The sequence below is a fragment of the Choloepus didactylus genome, chromosome 10 (assembly GCF_015220235.1).
Source record: "Choloepus didactylus isolate mChoDid1 chromosome 10, mChoDid1.pri, whole genome shotgun sequence".
NCBI classification, from domain to species: Eukaryota; Metazoa; Chordata; class Mammalia; order Pilosa; family Megalonychidae; genus Choloepus; species Choloepus didactylus.
In genome coordinates this window covers 33,856,502-33,878,320 of record NC_051316.1, presented here as the reverse complement: position 1 = coordinate 33,878,320, position 21,819 = coordinate 33,856,502, and positions in this window count along the sequence as shown.

Genomic DNA, 21,819 nt, shown 5'->3' with positions numbered 1-21,819 from the left:
ATACAATCCACTGTCCACAGTATGATAACATAGTTATGCGTTCATCACCACAATCTATCTCTGAACATTTTCCTTACATCAGAAAGAACCAGAACAAGAATAAAAAATAAAAGTGAAAAAAAAAACACCCAAATCATCCCCCCATCCCACCCCATTTGTCCTTAAGTTTTTATCCCCATTCCTCCACTCATCCATACACTAGATAAAGGGGGTGTGATCCACAAGGTCTTCAAAATCACACTGTCACCCCTTGTAATCTACATTATTATATAATTGTCTTCAGGAGTCCAGACTGCTGGGTTGGAGTTTGGTAGTTTCAGGTATTTACTTCTAGCTATTCCAATACATTAAAGCCTAAGAGGTGTTATCTATATAGTGCATAAGAATGTCCACCAGAGTGACTTCTCGACTCCATTTGGAATCCCTCAGCCACTGAAACTATTTTGTCTCATTTTGCATCCCCCTTTTGGTCAAGAAGATACTCTCAGTCCCACGATGCCGGGTCCACATGCATCCCCGGGAGTCATACTCTGTGTTGCCAGGGAGATTTACACCCCTGGGAGTCGGGTCCCATGTAGGGGAGAGGGCAGCGAGTTCACCTGTCGAGATGGCTCAGTTAGAGAGAGAGAGGGCCACATCTGAGCAACAAAGAGGTACTCGGGGAGACTCTTAGGCACCATTACATACAACTTTAGACTCTCCTTTGTGGTAATGAGCTTCATAAGTGCAAGTCCCATGCTCGAGGGCTCAGCACATCAAACCGCCAGTCCCAATGTTTGTGACAACATACGCTAGGGGATCAGCATCTCAAAGTTTAGAGATAGGCCTTACAATTCAGGGATAGAGTTAACTGCTGTAAGAGCTTACAATCTAGGGACTATTACAATTATTGTGTCCATGTTAGGCTATGTTCTAAGATTCAATTTTGAGTTTACACATTGTAGTTAGTCCATATTGGTGAGGCATCATCCCTCTCACCATGTTTTCTCCAACACTTTTACTCCTATATATATATATATTTTCCTGCAATTTTATAGAGTTATATTCCCATACCATACATTTATCCACAGTGTACAATCAGTTGTTCATGGTATCATCATAAAGTTGTACATTTATCACCACAATCAGCATTTGAACATACTGATTACTACAAGAAAAATTGTTTTTTTTTTTTTTTTAGCAATAAGAAAAAATGATAAAAAGAAAAATAACATCATACAATACAATATACTACTAAGGACAGCAAATAACACCACTACCAAGAATCCCATATTACTCCCCTATCTATATCCCCTTCTCATATACATTTAGCATTGGCGTATTGCCTTTGTTACATTTAATGGAGGTATATTACAATGTTACTGTTGACCATAGACTCCAGTTTGCTTTGATTATGTTTTTTCTGATTTTGTTTATTTGTGTCTTCTCTCTTTTTGACTTTGTCAGTCTAGCTAGGGGTTTGTCAGTCTTGTTGATCTCAAAGAACCAACTTTTGGTTTTATTGATTTTCTCTGTTGTTTTATTGTTTTCCATTTCATTTACTTATGCTTTAATCGTTGTTATTTCTTTTCTTCTACTTGCTTTAGAGTTAGTTTGCTGTTCTTTCTCTAGCTTCTGGTTGTTCAGTTTGGTCTTTGGTTTCAGCTCTTTCTTCCTTTTAAATGTAGGCATTTAGAGCTATAAATTTCCTTCTCTGTACTGCCTTTGCTGCATTCCATAGGTTCTGGTATGTTGTATTCTCATTTTCTTTCATGTCCAGATATTTACTGATTTCTCATGCAATTTCTTTTTTGACCCACTGATTGTTTAAGAGTGTGCTGTTTAACCTCCATTTATTTGTGAAAGTTCAAGTTTTTTAGTGGTTATTGACTTCCAGCTTCATTCCATTATGGTCAGATAATGTGTTTTGAATGATTTCAGTCTTTTTAAGTTTATTCAGACTTGTTTTGTGCTCCAGCATATGATCTACCCTGGAGAACAGTACATGAGCACTTGAGAAGAATGTAAATCCTGGTGTTTGGGGATACAACAATCTGTATATATATATCTGTTAGGTCTAATTTATTCATCATATTATTTAGATTCTCTATTTCCTTATTGAGTCTGTCTGGTTGTTGCATTTATATAACAGAGTGGTGTGTTGAAGTCTCCCACTATTATTATTATGATTATTATTATTATTTTTAATTTTATTTTGAAATAAATTCAAACTTATAGGAACAGTTGCAAAAACAATAGAAATCCCATACACAGAACTCCAGCATACCTCGATCCCCCTCGCCCGATACCCCAGTCCACCAACTTTAACTTCCCGTCACACCACATTTCTCTCTTTCCCTTCCCCCCCGACTATCATCCATCATCTATTGCTCTGTCTTCTGAACATATGAGAGTAAGCTGCACACATCCTTGAACAAACAATATAATTCACATATGCATTTCCCATGAACAAGAACATTCTATGTAATCACATTAAGTGCAGCTAAGAAGTTCAAGAAATTCAACATTGATACATAGCTTACATTCTATGTTTCCTTTTTTTTTCTTTATGTCCCAGCTGTGTCCCTTTGAGCCTCCTCTCCTCCAAACCACTGATTTTTCATTACAGTTTATGTATTTTAGATCCTGTAGGAAGTAAATAGTGGAGTTAGAAATCAAGAATACAGTAGTATTGGTATTTATATTTACCATGTGATCTTTACTTCTTCATGTCGTTTCAGTCAATTGTTTAGTGTCCCTTCCTTTCAGCCTGCTCAACTCCCTTTAGCATTTCTTATAGGACTGAGCTACTGGTGATGAAGTCCCTCAGCTTTTGATTATCTGGGAATGTTTTTCTCTTCCCCTCATTTTTTACCCTCCAGGTGTTTGTGAATTTTCTAAGTCTCTGATGGTTATTGACTTCTATTTATATTCCATTGTGGTCAGAGAATGTGCTTTGAATAAATTCAATTTTTTTAAATTTATTGAGGCTTGTTTTATATCCCAGCATATCATCTATTCCGTGATCACTAGAGAAGAATGTGTGTCTTGGTGATTTGGGATGTAATGTTCTATATCTGTCTGTTAAATTTCTCCATATCTCTCTCTCCTTTCTTTGTTTCTCTGTTGGTAGGACTTCCTTTACTATCTGAAGTAGGGCAGGTCTTTTATTAGCAAAATCTCTCAGCATTTGTTTGTCTGTGAAAAATTTAAGCTCTCCCTCAAATTTGAAGGAGAGTTTTGCTGGGTGAAGTATTCTTGGTTGGAAATTTTTCTCTCTCAGAATTTTAAATATGTCATGCCACTGCCTTCTCGCCTCATGGTGGCCACTGAGTAGTCACCGCTTAGTCTTATGTTGTTTCCTTTGTATGTGGTGAGTTTCTTTTCTCTTGCTGCTTTCAGAACTTGCTCCTTCTCTTCAGTATTTGAGAGTCTGATCAGAATATGTCGTGGAGTGGGTTTATTTGGATTTATTCTATTTGGAGTTCACTGGGCATTTATGCTTTATGTGTTTATGTTGTCTAGAAGGTTTGGGAAGTTTTCCCCAACAATTTCTTTGAATAGTCTTTCTAGACCTTTACCCTTCTCTTCCCCTTCTGGTACACCAATGAGTCTTAAATTTGGACGTTTTATTTTATCTATCATATCCTTGAGATCCATTTGTATTTTTTCAATTTTTTTCTCCATTCTTTCTTTTGTTCTTTCATTTTCTGTTCTGTGGTACTCAAAGGTGGAGTCATTGCTCAGCTTCCTCTAGTCTTGTACTACGGGCATCCAGAATCTTTTAAATTTGGTCAACAGTTTCTTTTATTTCCATAAGATCATCTATTTTTAATTTACTCTTGCAATTTCTTCTTTATGCTTTTCTAGGGTCTTCTTCATGTCCTTTATATCCTGTGCCATGCTCTTCTTTATATCCTTTATATACTGTGCCATGCTCTTGTTGTTTGTCTTTGATTCTTTGATTTATTACTCCAAGTACCGTGTCTCCTCTGATCTTCTGATTTGGGTGTTTGGTTTTGGGTTCTCTGTATTGTCTGGTTTTATCATATGCTTTAAAATTTTCTGTTGTTTTTGGCCTCTTGGCATTTGCTTTACTTGGTAGAGTTCTTTCAAGATACAAAAGACACCAATCTCTAATTTGTCAGATCTACAGCTTGGTGGCGTACACTTTCTCTAAGTAACCAACAGATGGTGTCCACAAGTCACCTATTCCCCTCAAGTCAGTTCTCCCCAACTTTGTCTTTTTGGTGTGTGGGGTCTGATTCTTGTGGGGTTCAATTGGTGCACCAGGTTTGGGTGTGTTGTTGGTGCTGTGTGCCCTAAATGTGGTACATGTGTCTGAGTGATTAGGAAGGCAGGGCAGCTTTAATAATCAAACCTCCCAGGTATTCCTGGAGATTTAAGGCTGCTGTAAGAGTTTAAACCTTCATTTCAGTCTCGCCACAGATTGTTTCTGCCACTGACCCACAAGTCCTTGGTATTGGCGTAGGATCCCTGGGATTTCAGAGTGGGTCCCCCTTCCCAGTTGTGCTCTCCCAGGACCTCTGCTGAAAGAAGGCTGTGCCACGTCACAAGTGTGCTCTGGTCCTCAAGGGAAGCCCTGGCTGCCGGGCTGTGCAGGGGCGTTCCCAGCCTGCTGTAGAGATGGCTGAATGGGGCATGTTAATTTCCTCCTTTTTGCACTGCTCCACCTTCCAAACTCCAGGACAATTAGCTGTGGGTGCACTAAAGGCCACTGTCCATGGCCAACATTGTGGCATGTGCATGTGTTGCAGGAAACTCTCCCTGTCACACTGGGACCCTTGGCGCAGCACTGGGCTGTGGCTCCAGCCCTGGACAGGAGTGCCCCAGCCTGTTGGGAAGATGGCTGCAAGGGGCATGGTTTCTTTCTCCTTTAGGCTCCCCTCTGCCCTCCTGGCTCTGAGACAATTAGCATTTCATGCAGGGAGGGCTATCTTCCATGCCAGATATTGAGGCCTTTGCAAGGCCTGCTCCTGCCACATTTCACTGCATGGTTCTCGCTGCCGTTATCTGCAGTTGCTCCCGCGTTTTTTTTTTTTTTTTTGTTACAAAGAACCAGTCCATCTCCAAATGCCAACCCACAGTTTCCCCACACCACAGTGCAGCCGTGGGACTTTCAGATGGCTCACTCACTTGTTTCAGAATGCAGACTCCCCGTTTCACCAAGTGCAGTGTCCCTGTGGATTTAGCAGAGCTTGTCCAGCTGGTGTATTGCTGGAACTGGTGTTCTGGGTCCCTTTCTGGCTTTTATCTAGTATTTTTCACTGAGGTGTGTTTTTGCCCTGTTTCACCTAGCTGCCATCTTAGGTTCTGTCTCTCCCACTATTATTGTAGAGGCATCTATTGCTCCTTCAGTTTTGCCAGTGTTTGCCTCATGTACTTTGGAGCTCCTTGACTGGTTGCATAAACATTTATGATTGTTATTTTTGGCGAATTGTCCCTTTTATTAATATCTAGTGTTCTTCCTTGTCTCTTGTGACACCTTTGCATTTAAAGTCCATTTTGTCTAATATTAGTATAGCTACCTCTGCTTTCTTTTGGTTAAAACTTGTGTGAAATATCTTTTTCCATTCTTTCACTTTCAGCTTGTTTGTATCCTTGGGTCTAAGATGAGTCTCTTGTAAACAGCATATAGATGGATTATGTTTTTTAATCCATTCTGCCAATCTCTATCATTTAATTGGGGAGTTTAATCTGTTAACATTCAAAGTTATTACTGTAAAGGCAGTTCTTTATTCAACCATCTTATCCTTTGGTTTTTATTTGCCAGATCTATATTTTTTCCTCTTTCTTTTTATCCTTTAATTTGTCCTTACTTCAGTTTTGTGCCTTACTTAGGCTTCTCTGTCCTATCTTTTGTTTTCAGCCAACAGAATTCCCTTTAGTATCTCTTGCAGGTCAGGTCTCTTGTTTACAAATTTGCTCAGCATTTGTCTGTGAACATTTTAAACTCTCCTTTACTTTTGCAGGAGAGCTTTGCTGGATGAAGAATTCTTGGCTGGCAGTTTTTCTCTTTCAGAATCTTAATTATGTCTTACCACTACCTTCTCACCTCCATGGGGCCTGTTGAGGAGTCAGTGCTTAGTCTAATGTGGCTTCCCTTGTATGTAGTGAGTTGCTTTTCTCTTGCTGCTTTCAGGACTCTCTCCTTCTCTTCACCATTTGACAGTCTGATTGGTATGTGTCTTGGAGTGGGTCTATTTGGAGTTCATTTAACTTCTTTGATTTGTATATTTATGCCTTTTATAATGGTTGGGAAGTTTTCTCCATTTATCTCCTCAAATATTCTTCTTAGCCCTTTACTCTTCTGGGACACCAATGATTCTTGTATTTGTGTGCTTCATGTTGTCAGTCATTTCTCTGAACACCAATTCAATTTTTATTTTTCACCATTCTTCTTTTGTGTGTTCAAATTCAGTTTCCCTGGCCTCTAGTTCACTTATTCTTTCTTCTGCCTCTTCAAATATGCTGTTGTGTATCTCTCATATATTTTTAATTTGATCTAGAATATCTTTCATTTCTGTAAGATCTGCTAATTTTCTATTTATTTTTTCAAATTCTTCTTTATGCTCTTCTAAGTGACTTCTTGATATCCTTTATGTCTTTAGCCAACCCATTGAGATTTAGGAGATCTGTATGTACATCTTTGATTAGTTGTTCCAAATTCTGTGTCTCCTCTGGCTTTTTAATTTGATTATTTGGCTTGGCCATATCTTCTTGCATCTTCATGTGCATTGTGATTTTTTGTTGATTTATTGGTATTTGAATATTTTGATAAGGTTATTTTGAAAGTTGACTTCCCTCACTTGCCTAAGATTTTATAGTTGCTTGGGTTTGCATTGAAGATCTCCTTTAGCGCTTGGTTTGTTAGTAATTCTGGGCCAAACCAAGGCCGAGGCCTCACATGGGAGATACATGTCTATTTGGAAATATGTTGAAGACTAGGCAGAAAAGCAATTTGCCAGAGTGCACTTTTCCCAAGAGTAGATGGCACTCTTCCCCTTGAGCCCACCTCTCCCCACCTGCAGCAGCCCACTGGATAGTGTGCAGACCAGGTGAAAGTCCGGTCAATGCAGCAGATCTCCATGCGTGCTGAAAACCATCAGCCCTGGGGTTAAGGATGGGCACTGTGCACCTTGCAGAAAATCTCATTCTGGGTTTGATGGATCTGGGGATTCCCAGTCTCCCACATGGACTGACCTCAGGCTGTGGGACTGAGAGGCTCTCCTTCCCCAGCCCACAGGCAGCCTGGGGGTGCCCTGCTTTATGTCAGCCTTCTAGATCCAGGCCAGCTTGTACCCACGGGCCTCTGTGGGGGTGGAAGGTGCTCCTGGTGCTGTGGTGTGGCTTTCTCCCTTGTCCCCACCTCTTTGTCTGTGCATACCGTGAGCATCCTGGGCCTTTGTGGAGAAAGGATATTGGCAGCGGAACCCAGAATGTCTCTCTCACTGGCTAATTGTCAGATTGGCTCTGTTCTTCATCCTCTTTTCTCCTTAGGGGGTGCTCCCCAGTCTCCCCCAAAACCAGGCACCCGCAGCAGCCTGCCTCAGTGTTGTGGGTAGGCACTGGGCACTGCTGAAAGGTCTCTGTATGTGAACAAAACAAGTCTGCAGACTCCCGGGTTCCCATGCAGGAGCTCCTGGCTATGAGACTGAGAGGTGACTCTGGAGAGATGGGAGTGTGGGAGTGTACCACTCGTCCCACGGCCCTCCAGTCCACATGTAGCAGCCAGTCCCAGGTGCAGGCACAATTCCATAAACTCAGTCGTATTTTCTCCCCTTTTCATCCAGGTCCTCCCTTTATAACATAGATATCCCTCCCTGGCCACTCATACCCTGGAACCACTGTCCTGGTCATTTCTGCCTTTTCTCTAGGTTATTCCACCATGCAGACGTTAGCTCTGCCTCTTCTCTTGCATATTTTCTTAACTATTTTAGTTGAACTGTGTCTTTGACAAGCTGTTGTTCTCTGAGCAAGGTAGTTTTTGTATTATTAAAATAAATTATGCTTTGTAACATGCTCTAAAGGAGCCTATTCCAAAACAAGCAAACAAGTTACACATAGACAGTCCTGCCTAGCACTCATATGGGAACTTAACATCTACTTCTTTAACTGATAAAATTGAATCATGTAGGTCAAATGGAACATAGAATCAATGATAACCATAAACAGCGATATCCTTCTCTACTGATCACATTCAAATGAATACAAGTAAGCATTTCAAGAAAAATAATGTAGATTACATAAGCAGTATTTCCTTTAGATCCACAATATGTTTATAGAATTCAGACATCTTTATGAAAATTTAAAATGTGGTCATTTATCTAGATATTTGAAAATCATATGCTCAATTAGGGCAGATATAGAGTCTTATTTTGCCTCTATTTATTGCCAGCATATAGCACTGAGCCTGGTACATATTTAACACTCAATAAATACTGATAGGATGGATGAGTGAATGAATAATGAATGGAATATTTGAATCTCTCTTTTTTTTTAATCCTGATATTTGGCATTGTAGAAGCACAACAAGAGTCTGCTTTGAAACTGTTTACTTGCTAATATTGGGTGCCTGCAGACCAAAGAAGCAACCCTCATGATTACTGAAGTGTTTTTCATTTAGCAAAAGAACCCCCAAAACCTAGAAATTGGCTTGCTAAATAAAATACAGGATGTTCAGTAAAACTGATTCATTGTTGGACTGAAATTCAAATTTAGCTGGGTGTCCCATGTTTCTATAGGCCAAATCGGGCAATCTTACATATAAAGGGAAATGTTGCCTGGTGTCCACAGTTCATTTCTATAGAAAACACTGTTGTGGCCCCTTCCAGATCCTCTTGATTCCCTCTGTGCACCCAAGCCCAGTTTCTGCAGATTTTGCTACTAACTGCCAGCACCTTGGACTTTCAGAGGGTCGCCCTTGGGTGCTGAGCCTCCTTGCCCATATGGACAAACTCTGGGGTAAAATTTGCACTCTGTAGCTACCCCCCGCCCCCATTAGTCTGAGCCTGGGTCTTCATCTGAAACCCTTTCCTTACTCAGATTGTTCCTTTTCTCTCTCCTGCTTCTCCCATTCCCTTACCGGTTTCTACTGGGAGCATTGCCTTAAGGAATCAACTGCAGGCTCAGGATCTGCTTCTAGGAGACTTGATCTAAGGCAGTTTCTTAGACCATTTACTTACGTGTAGAAAGACGGTCTGCCACCCAAGGCAATTTAAATCTTAAAAACTTTCTGTTGAAAGAAGCCTTTCATTTTCACTAACACTTTAAATAGTAGGCACTCAACATTTTTTTCTGGAAAGATTTTTGGATTGTGGTTGTGTTATCTTGTTCCTAAATGGAACCTGAATGGCCATGGCCCAACAAATCATGGCTTGGAATGTCCTAGTGAAGAGCTCTCTTATGTGATCTATTCTGCACAGCAAATTACCTAAAAATGTAGCAGCTTAGAACCAGAAACATTTTTTATCTCACACAGTTTCTGGTGCTCAGGAATCTGAGAGATGCTTACCTAGGTGGTTCTGGCTCAAGGCCTTTTGTGAGGTTGTGGTCAAGTGGTCTCTGAAGACTTGACTGGGCCTGAGGGTTCATTTCCAAGGTCACTCACATGGATGTTGGCAGGAGGCTTCAGCTCCTCATTGTGACTCCACCATGAATATGTGGATAATAGTTTACCACCACCACAAACGCTCTTCCCCAAATAGCATTACTTGAGTGAATTCTTTTGATTCAACAGGTACTTAAAGAATACATAAGACAGAGTTCCTACCTTTAAGGTAGCCATGGCCCACTGGAAGAGTGAGCCATGCATCATCACATTACTGAAGTGGAAACACACTTTAATGCAAGAGTTCTCATCCCTGGCTACCGAGGGAGCTTAAAAAATATACTGACATATGGCCCCACTCCAGGCCATTGAATCATAGTCTTTGCAGTTGAGGCCCAAGCATCAGGATTTAAAAAGTTCTCCAGAAGATTATAATGTGGAGCCAGGGTTGAAAATTCTGTTTTCAGGTTTAAAATTTGCTCAGACACTTAATAGCTGTGTGGCTAAGTTTGAATTCCTCCAGAAGCAGACCCTGTCACAAAGATTTAAGTACAGGTAATTTACTTGTTGATGATCCCAGGACACATTGATAGGAGATGGGAACACAAGACAGGGAAGGAAAGTAAGTCAATTCAAGATGCAGTAGTGGAGCAGATTATCCCTGTAGTAGGGAACTTTTGGAGAGAGTATAGAACACTCTCTGTTTCTTTCTGTGCTTCACTTTGTGTCATTTCTATCTGGTTATCATCTAGTTCATTGATTTTTTTTTCTTTCCTGTGTTGAATTTACTGATGAAACTGGCATTCCTCATCTTTGTTACCGTGTTACTATACTCAGCCCACCTCTCCTACTGCCAGAGGTGTGAAACTGGGGTATTTATCTACGACTTCCATCAGTCAGTGGTTGAGGCTGCTCCCTGGCAGAGTCACGGGTGCTTGCAGCTGGGAGCATTCAGGCTGGTGTATGGGAGAATGGTGAGTGCCTGATGGGACATTGCAGGGACACCAACAGCATCTGTTCACCATGTGTAATATCTCTGATCAATTTTTTAATCTGTGAAATGTATTTACTGATAAATTCCTTGCAAGGTAATTTCTAGGTTAAGGAATAATCTGTGTAAAGTACCTAGTACAGTGGTTGGAGCATAATTCTACTCAGTAAATGCTGGGGTGGAAAATGAGACTTTCTGTGTTACTTAGAATTTTATGATTGCATGGATGTGACAATGAATCACAGCACTTAAGTCAAGTGGTGACCCTATGTGGTTTAAAGTAGGTCCAGGGATTGAGTGAATTTTAGCACTGATAAAAGCAAGTAGGAAGGATGCAGAATTATGTTTGGGACAAAATTTGGACTTTAGAGATAGATAGATCTGGGTCCAAACCTTGCCACCACCACTCATTAGCTGTGTGGCCTTGGGGAAGTCACCTAACCTATGTGGACCTCATTTGTAAAGTGGGGATAATGCTAGTATCTATCCTAGGGCATTGCTGTTGGAAAGATAAGAAATGAAATATGTAAAGGGTATAGCACACTGCTTGGCATATTGTAAGATGGAGTTTTATTAACATTAATATCACTTTCTTGCTAACTCCAAGCTCCCATCCATGTAGAACATTCAGCAACTTGCAGAGTTCTATTGCCCAAGTGTTTCTGGGAATCCCTAGGATAGAGTCTTACTATGTGCTCACTCACTAATAGTCTTGTTGCTGTTTTGTTCAGCCAAGCACAGGCTCCCAGACCACCAGGATTAAACTCTGCTACTGCTTCTTGGAGCTGTGCCTTTGCATAGTACCATTTATTGAGTATTTTCTATCTATCAGGTACTGCTCCAAGTGTTTTGCATGAATTTTCTCATGTAATCCTCCTAACAAACAATGTTATTATCTCCAATTTACAAATTAGTATGTTGAGGCCCCCAGAATTGCAATAACTTGCCTAAGGTAGGACAAGTTATTGATTTGTTTGTTGATTTGTTTATTGCTTGTTTGTGTGTGTTTATTCTGCTTGGTGTTCCCTGAGCTTCTTGGATCCATGTTTTGGTGTCTGTCATTACTTTTGGAAGATCCTCAACTATTATTTCTTGAAATGTTTCTTTTGCTTTGTCCTCTCTCTTTCCGTTTTGGGATTCTAATTGCACTTTCCCACCTCTTGAATCCTCTGCTTGTTTCCCACCCCTCACCCCCACTCTGCTTCCTTTTTGTGTTCCATTTTGTGTAATTTCTATCCAGTTATTTTCTAGTTCACTGATTTTTTTTTTTCTTGCCTGTGTCAAATCTGTTGAAACAGGCATTCTTCATCTTTGTTACTGTGTTACTAGCATTTCTATTTGATTCTTACAGTTTTCATTTCTCTGTTGAAATTACCTATCCAAACTTGGGCCCACTGTTGCATTAGAGCCTTTAACATGGTAAGTTTTTAATTCCTTGTCTGCTAGTTTCAACATCTGTTTCAAATCTGTTTTTGGGGTTTGTTAATTGCTTTGTCTCTTAATAGAGTGTTGTTTTTATTCTTTCTTTTTTGTGTGCCTTATAATTTTGTTGTTGTTGAGAGCCAGGCATCTTGTGTAGGACAGTGGTAACTGAGATCAGTGGTTTTTATGTTTGGTAGTTGGGCATACATTTTCTTCGGCTCGGCCTTTAGTGTGGGAATTTGAGTCAGTCTGGGCAGAAGTTAGTCAGGTTTGGGATTTGTAGTTGCTGTGATGGCATTACCTTGTATTTAAGGTGGCAGCTAGTTTTCCAGAGATTTTCTTCAGTATTTGCTTCATCCTTAGCTTTAAGTGTTCCCTTCATACTATGTTTCAGAGAAATGCTCTCTTCACTCTCTTGGCCTTTTTCCAGCAGAATGCCAGGGTTATTTGTTATTCAACACTGGTTAGCCTGGTGGTGGGAGGAGGGAGAGGAATTGTCTGTTGCTCTGTTAAGCCTCAGTCTTAGGCAGGGACTTTGTCCCTGGGTCTCAGGAGTGTGGCCTTCTTGGGGTTCCTGCTCCATCCTCAGCATGTATTCCTGCTCCTTGCCTAGAGGCTGGGTGTCTTTTATTTGGTTTTCTTCTTCCAGCTGCACTGGGTTTTTACCAGGGTCCTAAGGATGACAGTGTCTATTGCCCTTTCCCCAGCAGTTTAAAACTTTGGTTCTATAGGGAAGACTGGAGAAAAGAATCTGGGAAACTGCTGGCCCTCTCCCCCCAGGTCTACACCACAAGTGCATCTTTCTCCAGATTCTCCCCAGTGTTTTAGTGAGGTCTGTGGCAAATGGCCTTGTTCCGGTTTGCTAATGCTGCCATTTGCAAAATACCAGAAATGGATTGGGTTTTATAAAGGGGGTTAATTTGGTTACACAGTTACAGTCTTAAGGCCATTAAGTGTCCAAGGTAAGGCATCAACAATAGGGTACTTTCACTGAAGGATGGCTGATGGCCTCTGAAAACCTCTGTTAGCTTGGAAGGCACATAGCTGGCATCTGCTTGCTCCCAGGTTGCATTTCAAAATGGTGTTCTCCAAAATGTCGGTGTCAGCTTCCAACAGCCGTCTTCAAAATGTGTCTCGGCTGCAGCACCGAGCTCCTTCTGTTTGAGTACTTGTAGGGCTCCAGTGATTTAATTAAGACCCAGGCTGGATGGGCACGGCCCATTTCCTCCATGGAAACATTCATTCAGAGGTCACACCCTAACCAAAGGTGTCACTCACAGTTGGGTGGGTCACATCTCCATGGAAACAACCTAATCCTAATATCCCAGGAGATTTGGTATTAAAAGATCATGGCTTTTTCTTGGGGGACATAATATATCCAAACTGGCACAGGCCTCTAAATGGGTACTAAATCCCCTTATACCTGCAGCCCCCACGGTGTCTGTTTTTCTTGTTAGCGTGCACTTGACCTTTGCCAATCCACTGAAACTTTTCATTGACCTCTTCTTACAGTGTCTGGCTTCATGTCCTGAGGTAAGTAAGCACTGGTATCTGACTCTCCTTGAAGGTGCCTGTCTTTCCTTACATTTTGGGTGGCATGGTTGCCTTGCAATAGCTTCTGATGTGTTCAAGACAAGTTATGAGTTTCCAGATTCTCCAGTGTTTTTGTTTTCTTTTAGTAAGCGTGGGAGCTGCTTCTTTCTAGCTTCTCACATCCCAAGCAGAAGCCAGAAGTTCCGTGCTTCCCAAGGTCAGTCTTTACCTTGATAATAAGAGGCTGAACCAGCATACAAACCAGAGTTTGACTCCAGGCAACACATTCTTAACAACCATACCCTTCATCTTGATAACAATGAAGCTTCAAAGGCACTTTGCTGCTGACTAGTCAAGCTCTGAACAATACAGTCATGCTCTGTCCAGTATAGTAGCCACTAGCCCATGTGACTATCTAAATTTAAGTTGATTAAAATTAGATAAAATTTAAAATATTAAAAGTTCATTTCCTCAGTCACACGAGCCACTTATCAAGTGCTCATTAGCCATATGTGGCCGGTGGCTACCACTTGGACAGCACAGATGAGGACAGTTCCATCACTGTAGAAAGTTCTACTGGCAACACTGCTGCAGATCCACTTGACGGCATGATGGTTTCTTGAAATAAAAGGACTTCCTCTAGGCTATGCTTGGGCCCCAAAGTTGTAACAGAATTTAGTGAAGTGGATTTTTTTTCTTTGATGAGCATAGCACTCTTCCTTCTGTAAGTCACCAGGGTGTGGGCACAACAGGAAAGATTTCCAGGAAAGCTGGAGTACTTCACTTGAATCCACTAATCACTTGTACCATGTGGCCACTTGGGTGCGCTCTGATTTTTCTGCCTTCAACGTGAATTCTCTCTCGCTCAGGGGCCTCATCGTACTTGATTGAAATTTGGCTTTCTTTAGGTTTCCTGCAGACACGTGTAGATAGTGCTGACACACATCTTCATTGCTCTGAATTGCAACTGTGCTCTGAAGTCAAGTAATTTTTCTGGTATTGCTAATCAGTGGGCACAAGACAGATTCTGGGGGAGGTCTCCCACCTAATCCTACCCAAACATCAGGGCCATGACTGCTGCATTGTCATTAGCCATGAACTCAAATGTGTCACAGCCTGCTCACTCAAGCTTCTGGACAAAGATTTTCTTTTGTGCTCTTACAATACAAATTTCCTTAATTTCACCTTTGTAATATCATGCCCAAATTGGAAAGCAACAACAACAACAGCAAAAATTTAGGATTCAGTTATGTGCTTTTATCACTATTTAACTGTTAATCAGCTCAACTGAGGTAAAAATTAACTTGTATTTAGTTCTGTTTTTCTTCTCTCTCCCCTCCCCAGCCAATGCCTCCAGATCTTTTGTTTAAAATAATAATGATGAGAGCAGACACATAGATAGCACTTACTGTATGCTCAGCACATACCCATTTATCTCCACCAGAATCCTATAAGAGAGATATTATTAATATATCCCTGTTTTACAGATAAGGAAAATCAAGGCAGGGAGGGGCTGGTGTTCACACTGCTAATATGGTGGGAACTGGGGTTTGAATCCAAGGAGTTTGGTTCTAGAGCCCAAGCATTTAACTGAAATGCTAATTATCTAAAGTTGCTATTTGCCTATTTAACATTCCTATTTTTCTTGAGGACTAATCACTCTGAGCACCTTCCTTACTAAAGAAAACCACTGACCATGTTTTCCAACCTGGGCAGTTCCTGGCCTGCTAGCAGTTACCCCACTTCTGCTCTGACTACCTGGCTTTCACACTTGGCCGAGATAATCTGTTTCCTCTCTTCTTTCTGACTGTGCCCTATCCTAGATTATTTTTTTTAATCTAGGTTTTCCTTTTTGTTGAAAGAAACCAATTCCCAATATCTCCAGTACGTTTTTATTTAATACCTCAAACTCTCAAACTAAATGGAATTTAAATGAATATATGCTGGTTTCTTCAAGGTAGGGAAGGTGATTTTTTTTTCTTTCCATATATATAAAAGGTAACCATGTAATAAAAGTCATATTAACTTACATATATTTGCTAAAAAACCTGGATGCCACGATTTAGGGGAAATTATTAATCTACTCCATACACTCAGTTCTGATATTTATGAAATAATTCTTTTTTCTACTCACCATTATCCATTTTTCTCTTCTACCACCTCCATTTTTAGTATTTTGCACACTTTTGTTGCATCAGCCTTTAGAGGTTATTTCTAATGAAAATCTTTAAGTGCAATATTTATCATGTGAAAAATAGTGTGTAATAATAATGTGACCTAATGAAGAAAAATGGCGGAAGTAAGCTGTGTTCATATGTTACCTTTTAAAAGTAATAAATGCTAAGAGAATTGAGGTGTAAGCATGTTAAGTTTATACTCACTGAGAATGTGCACTCGGTGACATTTCCTTCTAATACATATTAAGGTTAGATTAGTCACTGTGCTGTGTCGTTTATCTAAACACGATTTGTGACCTTAAACTTCCTGTTTGTTCTCATCCAAGCTCACCTTAAGAGCCAAATTTAATATGTTTTTTCCTTAGTACTAGTGCTTTCAGAAACCCATATTCCCTGACATTTAGAAAACAGTGTTGCCCACAAAAGCCATTAACATCTAAAGGAATTAAATTAAAATTCATTTAAAGGCCTCACATGTCCCCTGAACATTCTTATTTTAAGGTTTCAGGATAAGGTGAACTTTTCCCAAATTCCTGATAAATTTTTTTTTTATGTTAGAGGAGTTAAGCTCATCTAAATTCAGGGTTTCTCTCCCTCTTCCTCTTCTTTATAATAGGTGTGGAAATAACAACCTAATTGGAAAATTTGACTTTGCAGATAGAAATTCTGGCATGAAGATACCCATATTTATCTAAATATAGCTGAGAGACCAGGCTTTATTTGTTTACTTTCATTTTCTTTTGTTTTTGTCAGGGAGGAGCTAGGACTTAGGGCTGAGAACTATAAGCTTAATATCCTATTATTCTACTTATTTATTTTTATAAACTAAAAGTGTTGTATATACTACACTTATACCAAATACTTCCTTTAGAATTTGCCTAGGCTATTAAAATGTCAAAAGAAATATAAGCCACCAAAATAGGAGATCAGGTTAGTTACTCATAATACCTCCTTACTGAAGAATAAAATAATCACATCAGCTAAAAGCTGGAAGGAGAAATTTATATTAGACCAGGTAAAGACATCATTTATGTGGTATTTGTAAGGTGATGTGCCCCACAATCAGATTGCAGGTATGACATAGATATAGTAAACAAATGATTTAGAAATGGAAAGTCTTTACCACAAACATATAAATAGCTTTCTTGTTTAAGGGTTCAGCAAACTGGGATGAGAAAAACAATGTTCTTCTACTAAAGGGCATCCAGTTGTAATTCTGAAGATTTTCACATTAAGGGTTCAAATTCCATCTCTCTTTTCTAGTTGTATGACATTGAACTAAATTTCCTTTTGACTTCAGTTTCATAATCTATGAAATGGGGATAAAAACAGTACCTACTTCATAAGGCTCATATAAAGATTAAACAAGATAGTATATATACTGTGCTGGTTTGAATGTGTTATGTCCCCCAAAACACCATTATCTTTGATGCAATCTTGTGGGGCAGATTGATTGGTCTTTTTGATTAGGGTGTGACCTTTTGATTGGATGTTTCCATGGAGATGTGACCCACCCAACTGTAGGTGATAACTGATGAGATATTCCCATGGAGGTGTGGCCCCACCCATTCAGGGTGGACCTTGATTAGTGGAGCCATATAAATGAGCGGACAAACAGAAGGAACTCAGTGCTGCTGCAACTGTGAGTGACATTTTGAAGAGGAGCTATAGCCAAGAGGGACACTTTGAAGAAAGCACAGGAGCTGCAGATGAGAGACAGTTTGAAGATGGCCGTTGAAAGCAGACTCTTGCTCCGGAGAAGCTGAGAGAGGACAAATATCCCAAATGCAACTAAGAGTGACATTTTTGAGGAACTGCAGCCTAGAGAGGAACGTCCTGGGAGAAAGCCATTTTGAAACCAGAACTTTGGAGCAGATGCCAGCCACATGCCTTCCCGGCTAACAGAGGTTTTCCGGACACCATTGGCCATCCTCCAGTGAAGGTACTCGATTGCTGATGTGTTATCTCGGAGTCTTTATGGCCGTAAGACTGTAACTGTGTACCCAGATAAACCCCCTTTATAAAAGCCAATCCATTTCTGGTGTTTTGCATTCTGGCAGCATTAGCAAACTAGAACATATACTTTATACACACACACTATGAACAGTGCCTGGCACATGGTAAACACATATTTATAACTGCTGCAATAAGAATAACAACAGAAATTATAATAATAGTAATATATATGCTTATTGAAATTATTAGGTGAACAGATTGTTCTTTTTTTTTAAGCTTATAGAATTGCTTTATCCATTTTCTAACCCTGCAGAAAGAACTCTAGTAAACTGGAATCCTTTATAAAGCTAGGATAGTTCCACCATAATTATCCATGATAGAGTTGACCTTGGGATTTGATTGCACTGGACCATAATCAACTTCCAAACTGGTGCTTTTTAATTAAGTTTCTGACGTTAATGAATATTCCAGTGAGACTCAGTTTCCATGCCCTCATTTTGGGGACCTGCACCAAAACTGTTTATTATTTTTCTGTTAAAGGAACCCAAGTGATCCAAAGGCAGGAAGACTTTCCTCTCTGTTTTTGGTTCTCTTATCCTTTTCCTTCCCTGTTCTCCCTTAATTTGTCCATTTGAATAACTACTATCTATCTTTTAAGTTTCAGTTATTTCCTTTAAGAAGCGTTTCTTAATCCACACAATTGGATTACATTCTTCTCATCTGCTTATGTCTATCATTGCACTTATTGCCTTAGATTTTAACCATTTATTTATTTATTTTGTATCTTTTCTTCTAGATTGTGAGTTCTGTCAAGGCAGAGTATTTTATCTCTATATTCCCAATTTCTGGTAGATAATGGGTTCTCAAGAACACAAAACAAAGCAGAAACTGGAATATCCAATAAGCATATGAAAAAGTGCTAAATATCATTACTCATTAGGGAAATGCAAATTCAAACCACAATGAGATACCACTACACACCTACCACAGACTGGCTAAAATTAGAAGGAGTGACTTTACCAAGTTTTAGGTAGGATGTTGAGCAACTGGTACTTTCATTCACTTCTGGTGAGAGTATAAATTTGTTTAGCCACTTGGGACAACTGTTTGGAAGTACATATTAAAGTTAAACTTATGTCTATGCAATGATCTAGCAATTCAACTTCTAGGTATATACTCAAGAGGAATGAATGAATGCACACTTCTACCAAAAGGCAGTACAAGAATGTTCATAGCATCTTTAGTCATAATAGTCCCCAAAAGGAGACACCCCAAATGTTCATTGGTAGAATGAATAAACATACAGTGTTATATGTTATACAATGGAATACTAATAGCAATAAGAAAGAATGAACACTTGTATGGTCAGCAACATGGATCTCTTAAAAACATTATATAGAGTAAAAGAAGCCAGAAACCAAAGAGTAGATACTATAGAATTCCATTTATATGAAGTGTGAGAATAGACAAAACTAATATATGATGATAATTGTGATAAACTTACAATCATGATTACCTCTGGGGGAAGAGTGTTGAACAGGAAGGGGCAAAAGGAACCTTTTGGAGTAATGAAAATGTTATATATCTTGATTTGGGTTTTGGTTATATAACTGTATACATAAAAATTCATCATGCTGTACACTAAGATTTATATCCTTTACTGTATATAAATTATGTCTAAAAATGAAAAGAAAAACTAAAAATCTCTCAGCATCCTATATCTCTAAAAAAAATGTAAAATTTTTTTCCCATGTTCTTTCCCAGTTCTTGTTCATTTAAATGAAAATTCTGTCTTTATAAAAATTATCACAATCAGAGCTCTGGAAATTAATCAGACATTTGCAACAATATGGGGAGTGTTTATACAAGAAAATTGGCTGAGTCTCAGAACAGTGAGCCTTGTGGCATTTAAATTTGCCCATTTTTCAGTCCCCTTCCGCCAACTCCATAATGATGAAAACCAGCAGCCTAGAATCCTCCAGAGTAGGCAGAATAGGTTGGAGCTCTTCCAAAGTCCAATTTTGATATAATGGTCATTGTTTGACCTGTCTCGAAGTTCCCTGGAAAATCCCATTTGTTTTGTTTGTCTTTATTTGACTGACCCAAGGCTCTGGCCATTGCAAGTAGACTTTCCCCATGGGCATTTATCAAAACCAATCAGTAGCAATTATTTAATGTAACAGCTGATAACAAACTGATTACAAAAACTTGGAAAAGCTGGAGAATGAGATGTCTGTAGTGGGCTCTGAAAAGTTTTACATATTCCCAGGAATCTAGAAGGCCACGTGCATTCACATGACTGCACATATGCCTAGGACTATGTGCATCCCAAGGAAAGACGTGAGAAGGCCTGAGCTGTCATTTCTAGCTGACCTTGAGGCTCTGAACAAACAGTACACAAAGGCTAAGGTGGAGTTGTAAACTGCCTGTCTGAGCATTGAAGGCATGCTCAACATGCACACAGAGCTACACAGCAAAGGCTGGGAGACTTGCTAGTTTCAGGAATTTAAGGACATCTCTATCCAGTCATCAGCTCACCACTCAGCTTATTGATCAGATACTTTAGTGGCCCCACATTGCAAATACAATCTAAAGTAAACCATGTACAAAAATCCAAATAAAGTATGAGAATGAATTCTCCCCATGTATAGAATATCAATTATATTTGAGGAGCATATAGAAAAAAGAATGAAGGAAAATGAACAGAACCTTAGAGACCTATGAGACACTATCAAGTGTACCAGCATATACCTATGGGAATCACAGAAGGAGAAGAGAGAAAGAAAAAGGAGTAGAAAGAATATTGATGAAGAAGATAATATACACATCCAGGAAGTTTGAAAAATCTCAGGTAGGATAAGCCTAAAGAAAGCCACACCTAAACACATCATAACTGTTGAAAGCCAAAGACAAACAGAGAATTTTGAAAGCAGCAAGACAGAAGCAACTCACCATGATTGACAGCTGATTTCTAAACAGAAACCATGGATGTCAGGATACAGTTGGATGACATATTCAAAGTGCTGAAAGAAAAAGATTGTCAACCAAGAATTCTCTATCTTGCAAAACCATTCTTCAAAATGAAAAAGAAACTAGACATTCCTGGATAAGCAAAAACTGAGAAAATTAGTTGCTAGCAGACCTGCCTTACATGAAGTACTAAAGGTAATCCTTCTTCCTGAAATGAAAGGACACCACACAGTAACTCAATTCACATAAAGAAATAAAGAACAGCAGAAAATATAACTACAGAGGTAAATATAAAAAGCAGTATAAATGTATTTTTTGTTTGTAACTCTTTTCTTCTCCAATCTGATTTAAAAAGAACAGTTATATAAAACAGTTATAAATCTGTCGATGGGCACATGGTGTATAAAGATATAATACCTACAACAATAATAGCAAAAAGAACAGGATCAGGAATAGAGCTATATAGGAACAGTTTTAGTAAACTATTGAAATTAAGTTGATATTAATCCCCAGAGCAACCACTAAGAAAATAACTAAATATATAAAAATAAAATATTACAAGTATATGCACACACACATGCAACTATATGCTGTCTACAAGAGGCACACTTTAGATTAAAAGACAAAAAGAGATTGAGTAAAAGGATGGAAAAAGATATACCATGAAAACAGTAACCAAAAGAGAGCTGAAGTGGCTATACAAATATCAGACAAAATAGACTTTAAGACAAAAATTGTTACTAGAGACCAAGATGGCTATTTCACATTGATAAAAGGGCCAATCCCTCAAGAGTCCCGAAATAAATGAAAGAAAAACTGATGAAACTGAAGGTAGAAAAAGGTATTCAGCAATAATGGTTGAAGACTTGAATACACCACTTTCAATAATGGATAGAACAATTAAAGAAAAGACCAGCAAAGTGCTAGAGGACTTGAATAAAACTATAAACCAACTACAGCTAACAGACATCTACAGAGTATTCATCTAACAATAGAAAAATCCACATTCTTTTCAAGTACGTATGGAACATTCTTGCAGAAGACTACATGTTAGATTGTAAAACAAGTTCTCAATAAACTTGAAAGCATAGAAACCTTACATAGCATGTTCTACAACCAAAGTAAGAGATGGAAATTTGTGAAATTCACAAATGTGTGGAAATTAAACAACACCCTCCTAAATAACAAATGGCTCAAAGAAGATCTCACAAGGCAAATTA